Source organism: Schistocerca nitens, chromosome 4 (assembly GCF_023898315.1).
Source record: "Schistocerca nitens isolate TAMUIC-IGC-003100 chromosome 4, iqSchNite1.1, whole genome shotgun sequence".
Lineage (NCBI taxonomy): Eukaryota > Metazoa > Arthropoda > Insecta > Orthoptera > Acrididae > Schistocerca > Schistocerca nitens.
In genome coordinates, this window is record NC_064617.1 from 610,499,514 (window position 1) to 610,514,339 (window position 14,826).

At 42.3% G+C, this 14,826-nt stretch overlaps 1 pseudogene; it reads left to right on the forward strand.

Moving 5' to 3' along the window:
• The first annotated feature begins 7,712 nt into the window (after positions 1-7,712).
• On the forward strand, positions 7,713-7,830 carry LOC126253852 (5S ribosomal RNA; annotated as a pseudogene).
• Positions 7,831-14,826: the final 6,996 nt, after the last annotated feature.

The window sequence follows — 14,826 nt, forward strand, 5'->3', positions numbered from 1 at the left end:
CTTGGAAGAGCAGTTGAATGGTGTGGACAGTGTCTTGAAAGGAGGATATGAGATGAACATCAACAAAAGCATAACGAGGATAATGGAATGTAGTCGAATTAAGTCGGGTGATGCTGAGGGAATTAGATTAGGAAATGAGACACTTAAAATGGTAAAGGAGTTTTGCTATTTGGGGAGAAAAATAACTGATGATGGTCAAAATAGAGAGGATATAAAATGTAGACTGGCAATGGCAAGGAAAGCGTTTCTGAAGAAGAGAAATTTTTTAACATTGAATATAGATTTAAGTGTCAGGAAGTCGTTTCTAGAAGTATTTGTATGGAGTGTAGCCATGTGTGGAAGTGAAACATGGACGATAAACAGTTTGGACAAGAAGAGAATTGAAGCTTTCGAAATGTGGTGCTACAGAAGAATGCTGAAGATTAGATGGGTACATCACATAACTAATGAGGAGGTATTGAATAGAATTGGGGAGAGGCGGATTTTGTGGCATAACTTGACTAGAAGAAGGGATCGGTTGGTAGGCTATGTTCTGAGGCATCAAGGGATCACAAATTTAGTATTGGAGGGCAGCGTGGAGGGTAAAAATCGTAGAGGGAGACCAAGAGATGGATACACTAAGCAGAGTCAGAAGGATGTAGGTTGCAGTAGGTACTGGGAAAAGAAGCAGCTTGCAGAGGATAGAGTAGCAGGGAGAGCTACATCAAACCAGTCTCAGGACTGAAGACCACAACAACAACAACAACAACTGGAGGTCCATTATTAATTTATGTTTAAATAAATCAACAATAACTTTATTTAAATTGTTTTCCTCTCTTCACGCTGCTTTACACACATCACCCACAATTCGCTGCCAAGGGGACGTGAACCGACAGCATGGAAGGTACATTTTTATAATTGATTGAAGATTTAATCACTTGCTTTTTAAGAATATAGTGTCACTTGTTGGCAGTATTTTTTTCGTGAGAAATATTTTTTGCCATTCGTTAATTTTCTTCGATTTTCTTTGGCTATTTTCAGAATACGAATCAAACTGACACATATCGTAAACCGCATTGAATATATCTTCAGGATAATTTTTTATCCAGTCATATGATTGCTTCCATTCCCATGTCAGTGAGCGTTCCGAAATTTTCTTGGTAACCCTTGGTTCACTATTAAGTAAATGCCTCTTCATGACATAACTGGCCGGCCGCGGTGGTCTCGCGGTTCTAGGGGCGCAGTCCGGAACCGTGCGACTGCTACGGTCGCAGGTTCGAATCCTGCCTCGGGCTTGGATGTGTGTGATGTCCTTAGGTTGGTTAGGTTTAAGTAGTTCTAAGTTCTAGGGGACTAATGACCACAGCAGTTGAGTCCCATAGTGCTCAGAGCCATTTGAACTATGACATAACTGAACTAAAGGCTACTTATTGGCACTCAGTAAGAAGGAAATATCGGAATGACAATGAAAGTGACGACAGGTGATAACAGAGTGCAGTCAACAATAATGATTTAACAGAGCCAAAACGATAGAACGTTTCCGCTTAGAACTGGATGCGCCAGGTATCAGGTGACTTCAATATTCGCTCCTAGTGGTTGAGAGGGTGCGAACGTGCTTACTGATTGCCTACAGTATTATCTACAGATAGTTTTTAATGTATCAAAGTGTGAATGTGAATAGTACTTCTTCATCAGAATATATTTACCTTCCACACAAGTAAATAGCTGAATAAGTGTTTAATGGTTAGATTCAAATGCTTTTTAATTACTGGACATCATTACACCTTTTCAGTAAAACGAAATGCAGTCGCTGTAATATATATCTATGATGTTGTCGAAACCGATGTGAGTAAGTGGTTTGACACTTTGGCTAACTGTGATGATAATATTGATAACATCCCACACATCAATAAAAAGAAAGTGGGTTTAATAACAGATGAGTTATCAGGGCAAATAATTGCTGAACTCATTGGAGTGAGATCAAAAAGGAACACACTCAAAACTGACTTGCAGTGCATAATGCATAGAGCAAAATGTATAAACGCTCATTGGCAAAAGAACACAGCATTAATGCTTGTTGCGACTATCTGTTAAATGATACTGCAAAATTAACTGAGAAGTATATAATTCGGTCAAAGCTACATACAGTCTCAACGAAAAAGCAAGGCGAATTAGCACTTTGATAAAAGACAATAAGCATTTCATATTTGACGATAAAGTGAGCAGAGTGGCCTTAGGTCACAACTGTGTGGGAACTGATGATGACTGATTTCATTTTAAGTGCCTATAACAACGTTTGTAAAATATTTAGAAAAAAATGTAAATCTATTAAAACATGCATGAGAAAATCAGAACTGTAAGGGCCTAAAAACACACCCTCGTCAATTTTGAGATTGCGATCTCTTAGGATTCTCTTGACATCTACTGATCTTATGGTGAGCCAGATTTATCTGTGCCGTAGGTCCACATTGTACATATGAACATTCACGAAAAGCTGCCTCACCGGTTTCTCTGATATTCGCTTCAGTATGGGTCTAATGACGATGTGCTTTAGGCCCTCTGTTTCTCAGCGCCTCATGTGTATATACCTGTAAAAACTGTAATATAAATATTGTAAACAGCTATAAAAATGTAAATAGTGCAAATACATGGAAAAACATAGAAAGTAAAACATTATATGAAAAAATACAGTATATTTTATGTCTAAGGCATATTTAGTTTTGGTTTCTTCCCCACCCAATCCGTCTGTAGTTCTTTTGCTTCAGGCAACATAACGTTAGCGAGTCTCACTCTCTATTCACAGAGCCGGCTGAGCTGTGAGTCTTTATTAGCAGAGGTGAGACCTGCAGGGATAACTTCCCACACTGCATTGCGCTTTCTATCTTGGAGCAGTCGGGCCCCGCACTGACACCACTAGCATCTACATTGCGTGCAAGTGTGTTACTGTTGGGAAAAGCTCGGGAGCTCAAGTATTTATACTTTTTTCTGAACATGTCACAAAAAGTTCAGGGTCGTCCCCTTTTTCTCATGAAATTTAATGAGTTAGAGGTGGAGAGTTGTGAGATTTACTGTGGGAATTTTTGTGCACACAACTATGTGATAACTATGTGATACGAAATTTAATGACGAGGCAGAGGAAATATTTTAATTTAAATGACAAAACAGTACTGTATTTATGGTATGTACAGAGTATGTATTTGATTGCCCCCTCCCTCCAGTAGTAAATAGGGCAATGGTGCTCACTCTGTAAGCTGGTCATAATTCTCTCTTGATCGCCAGTCCTTCAACTGACTTTCACTCTCACCTGACCATTTCCTTAAGTGGGGCCTCCATTCCGTTTTCTTTAATGATAACCCGTTCCGTTATCTTAAATTGTGATTCATTTTGTTTTTTAAAACGGTGACCCATTCCGTTTTTTTAAATGGTGACCAGTTCCCTTTTCTTAAATGGTGACCCATTCCATTTTCTTATACAATGACCCGTTCCATTTCTTTAAACTGTTACCCATTCTGTTTTTAAAGGATAACCCATTCCATTTTTCAAACAGCGAACCGTTTCGTTTTTTAGACAATAATGAGTTCCATTTTCTTAAATGGTGATTCATTTCATTTTTTTTAAATGGTGACCTGTTGTGTTTTCTTTTAAGTGACCAGTACTGGTTTCTTCAAATAGTGACCTGTTCTATTTCTTTAAACGTTAACCTGTTCCATTTTTTAAACAGCGACCAGTTCCATTTCCTCAAACTGTGTTACTTTCTGTTCTCCTAAACAGTGGCCCGTTGCGTTTTGTTAAAGGGTCACCCGTTTTTTTTCTAGGTCACAGAGGTAAATGGTGGTCACCCACCTAGGAGTGAAAAGGTTGTCACCATGCAAAATGACCTTTAGTAACCCTCACACATACAGGTGTATGTGTGTGTGTGTGTGTGTGTGTGTGTGTGTAGAGAGAGAGAGAGAGAGAGAGAGAGAGAAACAGGCAGGAGAAACAAGTACTTTCTAAGAGAAAGATTGTATGTGTGTAAGGAATTACGGCACTTGATGTATGAAATACAGAGAGACATGTTTACTTCGTATGAGAGATCACATGTGTAAGAGGCACGATGATAGCGCACGAGACTGGTCAGTCCTCGGTTCTAGATCGGTCCTTACTACCGTCCCCTGTCCAATTTTTGTAGCGCTCTCTCGTTCGATTTTAGGAAATCAAGCGAAGTACACGTTTGGTGACACCGTCTCTGGTGGGCCGCTTGAATTTACACTCACGATGGCCTGACTGGATAATTTCGATGCTAATTAATTCTGAAACGGCGAGACGTATCGAATTTTTGTCTTTAACACATATTTCTCGGCACAACGTTTCCTGCAACACCATTACAAGCTTTTGCGACGGTATCTGACCACCGTGTGTATGAAGAGGCCTGTTGTGCAAGTGCTCGCAGTTCAGAGACAAGTAGCAATTTCAGTCAGTATTATGACGATTAAATACAGAGGCATGTGTGTATGTGTAAACAATGTGGAGATAAACATCTTTGACTCTCAAGGATATAACGAAAACTCGAGACCACTTTTACGGATGATTTAAATACTTCATTGTGATGGGTTGGAAGAGAAGCAGGAGAGAGTAGGGTATTAAGCACAATCGAGCGGGTTCTACCACCTTAGTTTTCAAATTAATGTACTTATTTATTGGATGCCTCATTTTAATACTTCGCTACGATTGGTTGGATATCGTGGGGAGGCGATGGGGAGAGTATTTCTAATTTAACTTAGTTAAATTTAACACAATTGAGCTAGTCCGCCATCTTGGATTTTTGAATGTCTCTACACTTTTAATATTCCACTGAGATTGGTTGTAAAGAGGGGAAAGGATATGGAAAAGTGTGTGGCTTGTTGATGTCACTGACGAGGATAATGACGTCACTGGCAAGTTTGTCCATGCATTTAGGGACCAGCACTAACATTTGCACTTTTCAACATCAAACCGCCGCGATCTTGGAATGTGATGTCAGTGGTAGCTCATATTTGAATATCTCATATAAGTGCAAAGGGTTCTGAATGCCACATAGCAGTCCTAATTTTAATGGCTGTCTCAATAACCACAACTGACGTTTGTAATTTTATAGAAAAAAATTTACATGGAGAACTGCACGTATTATTAGAATCATCTAAACCACTTTAAAAAAAAAGTAATCTCAAGGTGTGCTTATTTGTAATGCAGAGCGACTGGTCCATCAGCTCCAAAGAGCTGTACCTGGCTGCCAGTTTTGTGTGCATCTCAGCTATCATTTGAACAGGGAAACCATCCAGGCTCCACAGATAAAGGAAATAGCCCTGTGGTTGAGCATGGAATTTCTGAAGTCCAACAACAGACAGAAGTATACGACGGCTTCTAACGTTGATTACTAAGAATAGCGAAAAATTAGCGGGATACAAATTTCGAATGAACGATCATTACTAGTATTAGTTAAGCTAAAATTGAACCATGTGCAGCACCGAAAGGAAATTTCGAACAGGAATTTCTCGTGCGAAGAGGTAACTAACCCGACGAAAACTGTAGGAACTATTATAAAATACGGAATTCGATAATTTACGAGAAAATTAGCACTGGTGAAAAACATAGCTACAGAAACGAGCAAGGCGTCAATGGATAACGCTTCTCCAGCGCTACTGAATGGTGTAGCGAGATCTGCAACGCATTTTTGTTAATAAGCCACGAATGCAGTATACTGTTAATGAACTTCAATTATTCATTCCTAAGTAATCCATACATATTATAAAAATGGATATACAAATGTATGTATGTATGTATGTATGTTCCCTATATCCTCCTAAACTACTGGGCAATTTTAACCAGAATTGGTGCATATATCACTTGTCTGAAACGAATCGTTGCGAGGATAAGATCCAGCTACCTATCAAAGGGGTAGGGGTGAAAAAGAAATGTAGCCCACCACGCGAAAATACCCAGGCTGTATTAATACAGTATTCGAGAATACAACAAAGTTTACACATGATTTCAAACATTTAAGAAATTTTTGCCTCGCTAACAATCCCCTCGCTGACTACGTTTTCGCTGTTCATTCAGTAAAACTATCGAATCAGGCATGACGTTTTAGTTTGTTACTTTTTTTGCTAGTATATGTATTGACGACACATTTTGCAGACAGTATTCACATATACCGTCGAATGTACCTACAAAACTATCATTGTACGACACGTAGTTCAAGAGGCATGACAAACACAAACGCGCACAAAAGCAAATAGTAAGTATTAACACTAACACCGCTTTTGATTTAAATGTTTTAATGTAATGAGTGGGTTTGGAAAGTTCATAACAACATATTGGTATGAAGTAGGTAAATCCTAAGTGGTGCACAGGAAAATTAATTAAACATATTATCAGAATGTTATTCTGTATGCTTATCTACACTTGTCTGCCCCCGGTAGCTCAGGGGTCAACGCGACAGAATGTCAGTCCTAAGGGCCCGGGTTCGATTCCCGGCTGGGCCGGAGATTTTCTCCGCTCAGGGACTGGGTGTTGTGTTGTCCTAATCAACATCATTTCATCCCCATCAACGTGCAAGTCGCCGAAGTGGCGTCAAATCGAAAGACTTGCACCCGGCGAACTGTCTACCCGACGGGAGGCCCTAGTCACACGACATTTACAATACAATTGATTTTAAATGTTCTAAATACTATACAGGAATCAAGGATATGTGAGGCCTAGCAGTTAAGCATCTATTTAGGCATCTGTTATGATAAGAATTATGTCTTCGCCTGGGTCACACCCTAAGTTTTTCAAGATATTTTGGAAAAAATGATTTGTCCCCACCTTCAGATGGTTCCTGATGACCTCGGGTCGACATCCTATATACGTTGACCGTTACCCGTTCCATTACTACGGTCCTGTCAGTGGCAGTGTAGCCGCCGTCGTAGGGGTAGCGATGCCTGGTTGTGAACTCGGTTCCCAGTTTCCGCGTTATCGCCGTCGGGTGCGGACCTCACTACAGGAGAGAGCTTTGCTTTTTCTCGGCTCAGTACAGTGTTCCACGTTTTGCTCAGTAGTGCGCTGCTATCTTTCTTAATTAGACCATCTTGGACGCTAATTTCAATGTCTTCTTTTAACACGCAATCCCAGAGGAAGGCTTCTTGCCTAAGAAACTTGGTTTTGTTGTACCCTACAGTATGGTCAATTTTTATACCATGGGTGGCCACTGCTGATTTGGTTGCCTGGTGTAATTCAGTATGACATCAATGTTCACGGCACCTCTCTCCGACCGCACGTACAAATGGTTCAAATGGCTCTGAGCACTATGGGACTCAACATCTGTGGTCATAAGTCCCCTAGAACTTAGAACTACTTAAACCTAACTAACCTAAGGACATCACACACATCCATGCCCGAGGCAGGATTCGAACCTGCGACCGTAGCAGTCGCGCGGTTCCTGACTGAGCGCCTGAACAGCTAGACCACCGCGGCCGGCCCGCACATACAGTTTCCTCATTGTATGCCTTGTCGCATGGATGGTATTTATTGGAACCATGGTTTGCGACAGGTGACCACTGTTGGTGTGTAAATGTGTAAATACATATGAGTGTTTATAGAGTGCTTATGCACCAGAATGTCAATTGTTGGGTGGTTGATTTGGAGGTGGAGACCAAACAGCGCCGCGCGGGATTAGCGACTTGTCTGTATACAACAACATCATCCGCGAAATGCCTCTTGGAACTTCCGAGACTATCAACGGCCTTGCCGCAGTGGTAACACTGGTTCCCGTCAGATTGCCGAAGTTAAGCGCTGTCGGGCTGGGCTAGCACTTGGATGGGTGACCATCCGGTCTGCCGAGCGCTGTTGGCAAGCGGGCTGCACTCAGCCCTTGTGAAGCAAACTGAAGAGATACTTGATTGAGAAGTAGCGGCTCCGGTCTCGGAAATTGACATACTGCCGGGAGAGCGGTATGGTGACCACATGCCTCTCCATATCCGCATCTAGTGACGCCTATGGGCTGCGGATGGCTACCTCTGGATTACGGGGTCCGTTCGATTCCCGGCAGGGTTGACGATTTTCTCTGCCCGGGGACTGGGTGTTTGTGTTGTCCTCATCATTCCATCATCATTCATTAAGGTGGCTCGACTGGACTGTGTACAGATTGGGGATGTGTACAGGTGCTGATGACCGCGCAGTTTAGCGCCTCACAAACCAAACGTCGTCATCATCATCATCATCATCATGAGGATCACACGGCGGCCGGTCGGTACCGTTGGATCTTCACGGCCTGTTCGGGAGGAGTTCTAGTTCCGAGACTACATACTAAATCATTTACATATATTGTGAAAAGTGATGGTCCTATAACAGTCCTGTGAGGTATGCCCAAAGCTACTTTTACGTCTGGAGACTTCTCTCAGTTGAGAAGCCGCGCGGGATTAGCCGAGCGGTCTAAGGTGCTGCAGCCATGGACTGTGCGGCTGCTCCCGGCGGAGGTTCGATTCCTCTCTCGGGCATGGGTGTGTGTGTTTGTCCTCAGTATAATTTAGGTTAAGTAGTGTGTAAGCTTAGGGACTGATGGCCTTAGCAGTTAAGTCCCATAAGATTTCACACATATTATTAGACCAAACAGCGAGGTCCTCAGTTCCAGCGGATTACGGAGGGATGGGGAAGGAAGTCGGTCGTGCCTTTTTAAAGGAACCATCCCGGTATTTGCCATAAGCGATTTAGGAAAATCACGGGAAACCTAAATACTCCGTTCAAATGGTTCAAATGGCCCTGAACTCTATGGGACTTAATATCTGAGGCCATCAGTCACATAGAACTTAAAATCACTTAAATCTAACCAACCTAAGGACATCACACACATCCATGCTCGAGGCAGGATTCGAACCTGCGACCGTAGCGGTCTCGCGATTCCAGACTGAAGCCCTTAGAACCGCTAGGCCACACCGACCGGCTGGTTAACTGTATGTTGGGGTGAAGGGACTGAGGTGATAGAAAAATTGTGAGCAGACATAACTACTGGACTTGCGACCGTAGTGTGCTAACGTCGTTGTGTCACAAATCGTAATGGAGCAACATATCTAAATCAGGTGTTGAAGATGTCCTTTATAACATTTTGAAGATGACAAAAGTGTGTGAAACGTTTGTCCTGGCACATCTTGATACCCAAACAGAGACAGAATCCTGTTGCGACTTGACTGAAATGCAGATCACAGACAATTCTCTTCTGGAATAAGTCATTACGGGTGACGACAATGCGTGTTATCATTACCAGCCTACCACAAAACGACAAAGGACAGAAATTCACATTAAGGGTCAATGCTTTATTACATAACCGGCACTCAAGCACGAGTTGAACAACATCCCAATGAAGGACTTTTCTGACACTTTCACATTGTTGTATGTTCGGTATGTTGTATTAAAGTGGTGGTAGACTATGTAAAACATCTGATGCATTAAAAGCACCATATTAACTTTCCTATATTTTTTATCAATCCAGTCTCGAAACTGTTTAGACAAGTGATGTACAACAGTTCGTGGAAATAGCCGTGCAGTTTAGTTTGTCAAGGCTGAGAGGCAGGATCGTATGACACCCTGGGAGGCGACAACTTGTTAACTGAACTCGGTGTGAATCTTGACTGTAGATTATAGAAGATTAAGACTTTTTCTTGCAGTGTGGCTCGATTACTAAGTAAATTTCCTGAGTGAAGATGGAGAAGTGATACAACCACGAACAATATTGCAGGGAATTAGCGTCTGCTCCAGAACCCTCAAGATGGGGCACATATACTGAATTCATCTGGTAAACGAATGCAATAGTTGATAACAACCTCGACTGTCTCTCAAGACAGATTCATCTGTATAATGACACTAGCTGATAAACCTGGCACTGCCCAGTTCTCATGTACGCGAGTCTTCTATTAGAAGAAACTGCATAAAACTGAAGAAACTGCCAAAAGGTGGGAATTTAATGAGATGGGACCTGGATAAACTGACTAAATCAGAGGTTGTTCAGAGTTTCAGGGAGAGCATAAGGGAACAATTGTTAAGAATGGGGGAAAGAAATACAGAAGAAGAAGAATGGGTAGCTCTGAGGGATGAAGTAGTGAAGGCAGCAAGGAATCAAGTAGGTAAAAAGACGAAGGCTCGTAGAAATCCTAGGGTAACGGAAGAAATAATGAATTTAATTGATGAAAGGAGAAACTATGAAAATGCAGTAAATGAAGCAGGCAAAAAGGAATACAAACGTCTCAAAGGGATGGCTAGAGGACAAATGTAAGGATGTAGAGGCTTATCTCACTGGGGATAAGATAGATACTGCCTACAGGAAAATTAAAGAGACCTTTGGAGAAAAGAGAACCACTTGTATGAATGTCAAGAGCTCAGATGGAAACCCAGTTCTAAGCAAAGAAGGGAAAGCAGAAAGGTGGAAGGAGTATATAGAGGGTCTATACAAGGGCGATGTACTTGAGGAAAATATTATGGAAATGGAAGAGGATGTAGATGAAGATGAAATGGGAGATACGATACTGCGTGAAGAGTTTGACAGAGCACTGAAAGACCTAAGTCGAAACAAGGCCCCGGGAGTAGACAACATTCCATTAGAACTACTGACACCAGTTCTTCTTTTATTTATTTTGTGCTCAAAATTTCTTAATTCCACAATTCGATTCTGCAACACTATGTTTCAGAAGCTTCTGTTCTTCTCTGAACTGCTTATCGCTCAAAGCTAAACCCCAGACAAATACCGTAAGAAAAGCGTTCCTGAAACTTAAGTGAATATTAGATGTTAACAAATTCGTCTTTTCCTGGTCTACAGTCTACATCATCTTCTGCCGCAGTTATGTTGTTGCCCCGACAGCGAAACTCACTAACTACTTTCAGCATCTCATTTACTAATCTCTATTTTTCAGCATCACCTGATTTAGCTCAACTGCCTTCTGTTACCTTTGTTTTACTTTTGTTGACATTCATCTTACAACTTCTGTTGAAGACACTGTTCATCCCCCTTTCTTTATGTCCGTCATACAGATGCAGATGCGGCACTACAACTGATCAATAACACCTAGAAAAAGGATACCAACGACCGTCATTATTCCTAAAAAAATTATTACTAATTTCGACGCTTCCTCTGCGTCGCCTTCAGGTCCCTATGCGATAAACGAATGGAGACATAATATTGTTCTGTAGTTCATGACTTCATATAAAGCCCTCCGTATATTCGTTCCACCTTTCAGCTTTCTCTTGCTTGCTTAGCACTGGCTTCTCATCTGAGCTTTTGGTATTATACATCTAACTTGTTCGTTGGATACCACGTCAACTGACAAGCACAAAGAGGAACTTTTGAAAATGTCGAAATATCATTCTTTGTTGCCTTGAAAAGGAAGGAAAAGACCTTCTCAGAAGCATAATGACCGCTGGAGAGCTTCGGCTCATCGCCACGAACGACAGAGTAGGAAGCAAACATGCCTCTGAAAACACTCTTCTTTGCCTGTAACAAAAAGTTCAAAAACCTAACTACTGTAGAAAAGTTGTCGATAAAAGTCTGTTGGGATGTGAACGCTCCATTGATGAGTAATTACATCCATAATTATTAAACAGTGAATAGCAGCAGCTACCACAGAGCTACTGCGAGATTTGAAACCCAAAATCAAAAAGAATAAGAGAGGGAAGCTTTCAAAAGTATTGAGCTTCGGAAAAGCGCCCGCCCTCACACAACTCTGAAAACAATCCATTGCGATCAAAATCTTTGTTTTAAGTTTCTGGGATTTCAACCGTATAGTTATGACTTATCTGCAAATGATTTTAACCTTTTTGTCCGATAAAGGAATACCTGTTTTCGTCGGAAAACGAGGTTACTGAGACGGTGCAAGACGAGATATGCATGATGCCACAACCATTGACCAAGAGGCGGTGCAAGACTGGATATGCATGATGCCACAATGCTTCACCAAGGAACAGTCAGGGGTCTTGTGGAAATATGAGACAAGGGCATAGAGACTGAATGAGATTTTGTTTCTTAAAATGATTCTTAAAAAACAAACCGTTACCTTCTGATTTGTGCTAATAATTATCCATATTATCCATAGAAGATCGTGCGGTAGCGTTCTCGCTTCCCGCGCCCGGGTTCCCGTGTTCGATTCCCGGCGGGGTTAGGGATTTTCTCTGCCTCGTGATGACTGGGTGTTGTGTGCTGTCTTTAGGTTAGTTAGGTTTAAGTAGCTCTAAGTTCTAGGGGACTGATGACCATAGACGTTAAGTCCCATAGTACTCTGAGCCATTTGAACCATTCGAACCATAGAAGAGTGGTAAAAACAGTTCCAAATAAATACGAGCATATAATGAACAGAATCTGACAGACGTACACGGCAGGTGTGATCTGAATGATCAGAACTGTGGCCAGGTGTGTCTTGCTTGTCTTTGATGTGCTCTATTTCTGCCGTACTCGGTACGACAGCGACACTGTCAGCTTTAGAAACTTCGTCGGATGCCCTTGTTTCTAAAACAGATTCTGTGGTGCTGGAGCTGGACAGCAGGGCGTTCACCATCCGGCTCAGCAAGCTTCTGCCAGACGTTTTTGTCTCCGTGGAAGACACCTGCAAAAGTAGCAACAGCGTTAAATATCAGGATACGCTGATGTCATTAATCCCTTGCACACAATCAAATATTCGGCTGACCAAATATTAGGCAAATAATTTCTAGTTTTGTAACTTAAGATAAAATTTTAGCTGCTGCGAGAGAAGTCGTGAATGTGAGCAATCGATTATGCAATGCGGATGTTGTGTTACCCATTTTTATGGATATTCGCGTTGCGCCATACAAACGCCTCACATATGTGTGAGACAAGAAGAGCAAGCACAAGAAATAGTAATGTATAGTTACACAATTGAATTTTACCATCTTGTTCTGTGCGAATTTAATTTATGGATATTTTCTTCGGGTCAACGTGACCCAATCTGTTCAAATTAGACAAAAACTAGAAAATAAATTCCCAGTACATACGTCAAAAAAGTTCTGCATCACCTCGGTTCCGAGAGTTCCGGAACCTGCAGAGAGATTTGGAATAGACATCAACAAAAACATCATTTCCGTACTTTTCATTGCTCATGAAAACCACACATTGCGTGTTGTACCACCATAGAGCGAGACCTTCAGAGGTGGTGGTCCAGATTACTGTACACTATGGTACGTCTAATACCCATTAGCACGTCCTCTTGCGTTGATGCATACCTGTATTCGTCGTGGCATATTATCCACAAGTTCATCAAGGCACTGTTGATCCAGACTGTCCCAGTCCTCAACGGCGATTCGGTGGAGATCCCTCAGAGTGGTTGGTAGGTCACGTCGTCCATAAACAGCCCTTTTCAATCCATCCCAGGCATGTTCGATACGGTTCATGTCTGGAGAACATGCTGGCCACTCTAGTCGAGCGATTTCGTTATCTTGAAGGAAGTCATTCAGAAGACGTGCACGGTGGGGGCGCGAATTGTCGTCCGTGAAGACGAATGTCTCGCAAATATGATGCCGATATGGTTGCCCTATCGGTCGTAGGATGGCATTCACATATCGTACAGCCGTTATGGCGCCTTCCATGACCACCAGCGGCTTACGTCGGCCCCAAGTAATACCACCCCAAAACAGTAGTGAACCTCCACCTTGATGCACTTGCTGGACAGTATGTCTAAGACGTTCAGCCTGACCGGGTTGCCTCCAAACACACCTCCGATGATTTTCTGATTGAAGGCATATGCGACACTCATCGGTGAAGAGAACGTGATGCCAGTCCTGAGCGGTCCTTTCGGCATGTCGTTGGGCCCATCTGTACCGTGCTTCTTGGTGCCGTAGTTGGGAATACGGACCACGCCATGGACGTCGGGAGTGAAATTGTGCATCATGCACCCTATTGTGCACAGTTTGAGTCGTAACACGACGTCCTGTGGCAGCACGAAAAACATTATTCAACGTGGTGGCGTTGCTGTCAGGGTTCCTCCTAGCCATAAACCGTAGGTAGCGGTCATCCACAGCAGTAATTGTCCTTGGGCGGCCTGAGCGAGGCATGTCATCGACAGTTCCTGTCTCTCTCTGTATCTGCTCCATGTCCGAACGACATCGGTTCTGTTCGCTCAGTGACGCCTGGACACTTCCCTTGTTGAGAGCCCTTCCTGGCAAAAAGTAACAATGCGTACGCGATCGCACCGCGGTATTGCCCATCTAGGCTTGGCTGAACTTCAGACAACAAGAACCGAGTTCCTCCTTCCTGGTGGAATGACTGGAACTGATCGGCTGTCGGATCCCCTCCGTCTAATAGGCGCTGCTCGTGCATGGTTGTTTATATCTTTGGCCGGGTTTAGTGACATCTCTGAACAGTGAAAGGGACTGTGTCTGTGATACAATATCAACAGTCAACATCATCTTCAGGAGTTCTGGGAACCGGGGTGATTCAAAACTTTTATGATGTGTGTATTTAGTCAATGAAGATCAAGAGTTTAACAATCTCTTTGTGTAAGTTACTATGACGTTTTTAATTACATTATTATTATATTCTAATTTTTATAATACTTCCGTAGTGGCAACATAAGAAACTCTGGGCACAACAATCCATGAGAAATAAATTTTCAACACAATGATGCTAGACGTTTTTTACAGTTTAGACGGGCTCGAGCTTTGCAGTTTCCACACAAAAATGTTCGTTTGACTGTCAGTGATGGGCAGAATGTACAGTGCAGGTTCTGCTGCTGACATGCGTGTCCACACCGAAATAGTACTATCTTTAGATTGTTGGTTATTCTCGACAAACTCAATAGTTTGTTCCTTCTTGAAAGCAAATATATTTCTGTATGAGTGACTTTCCAAACCCTTCTT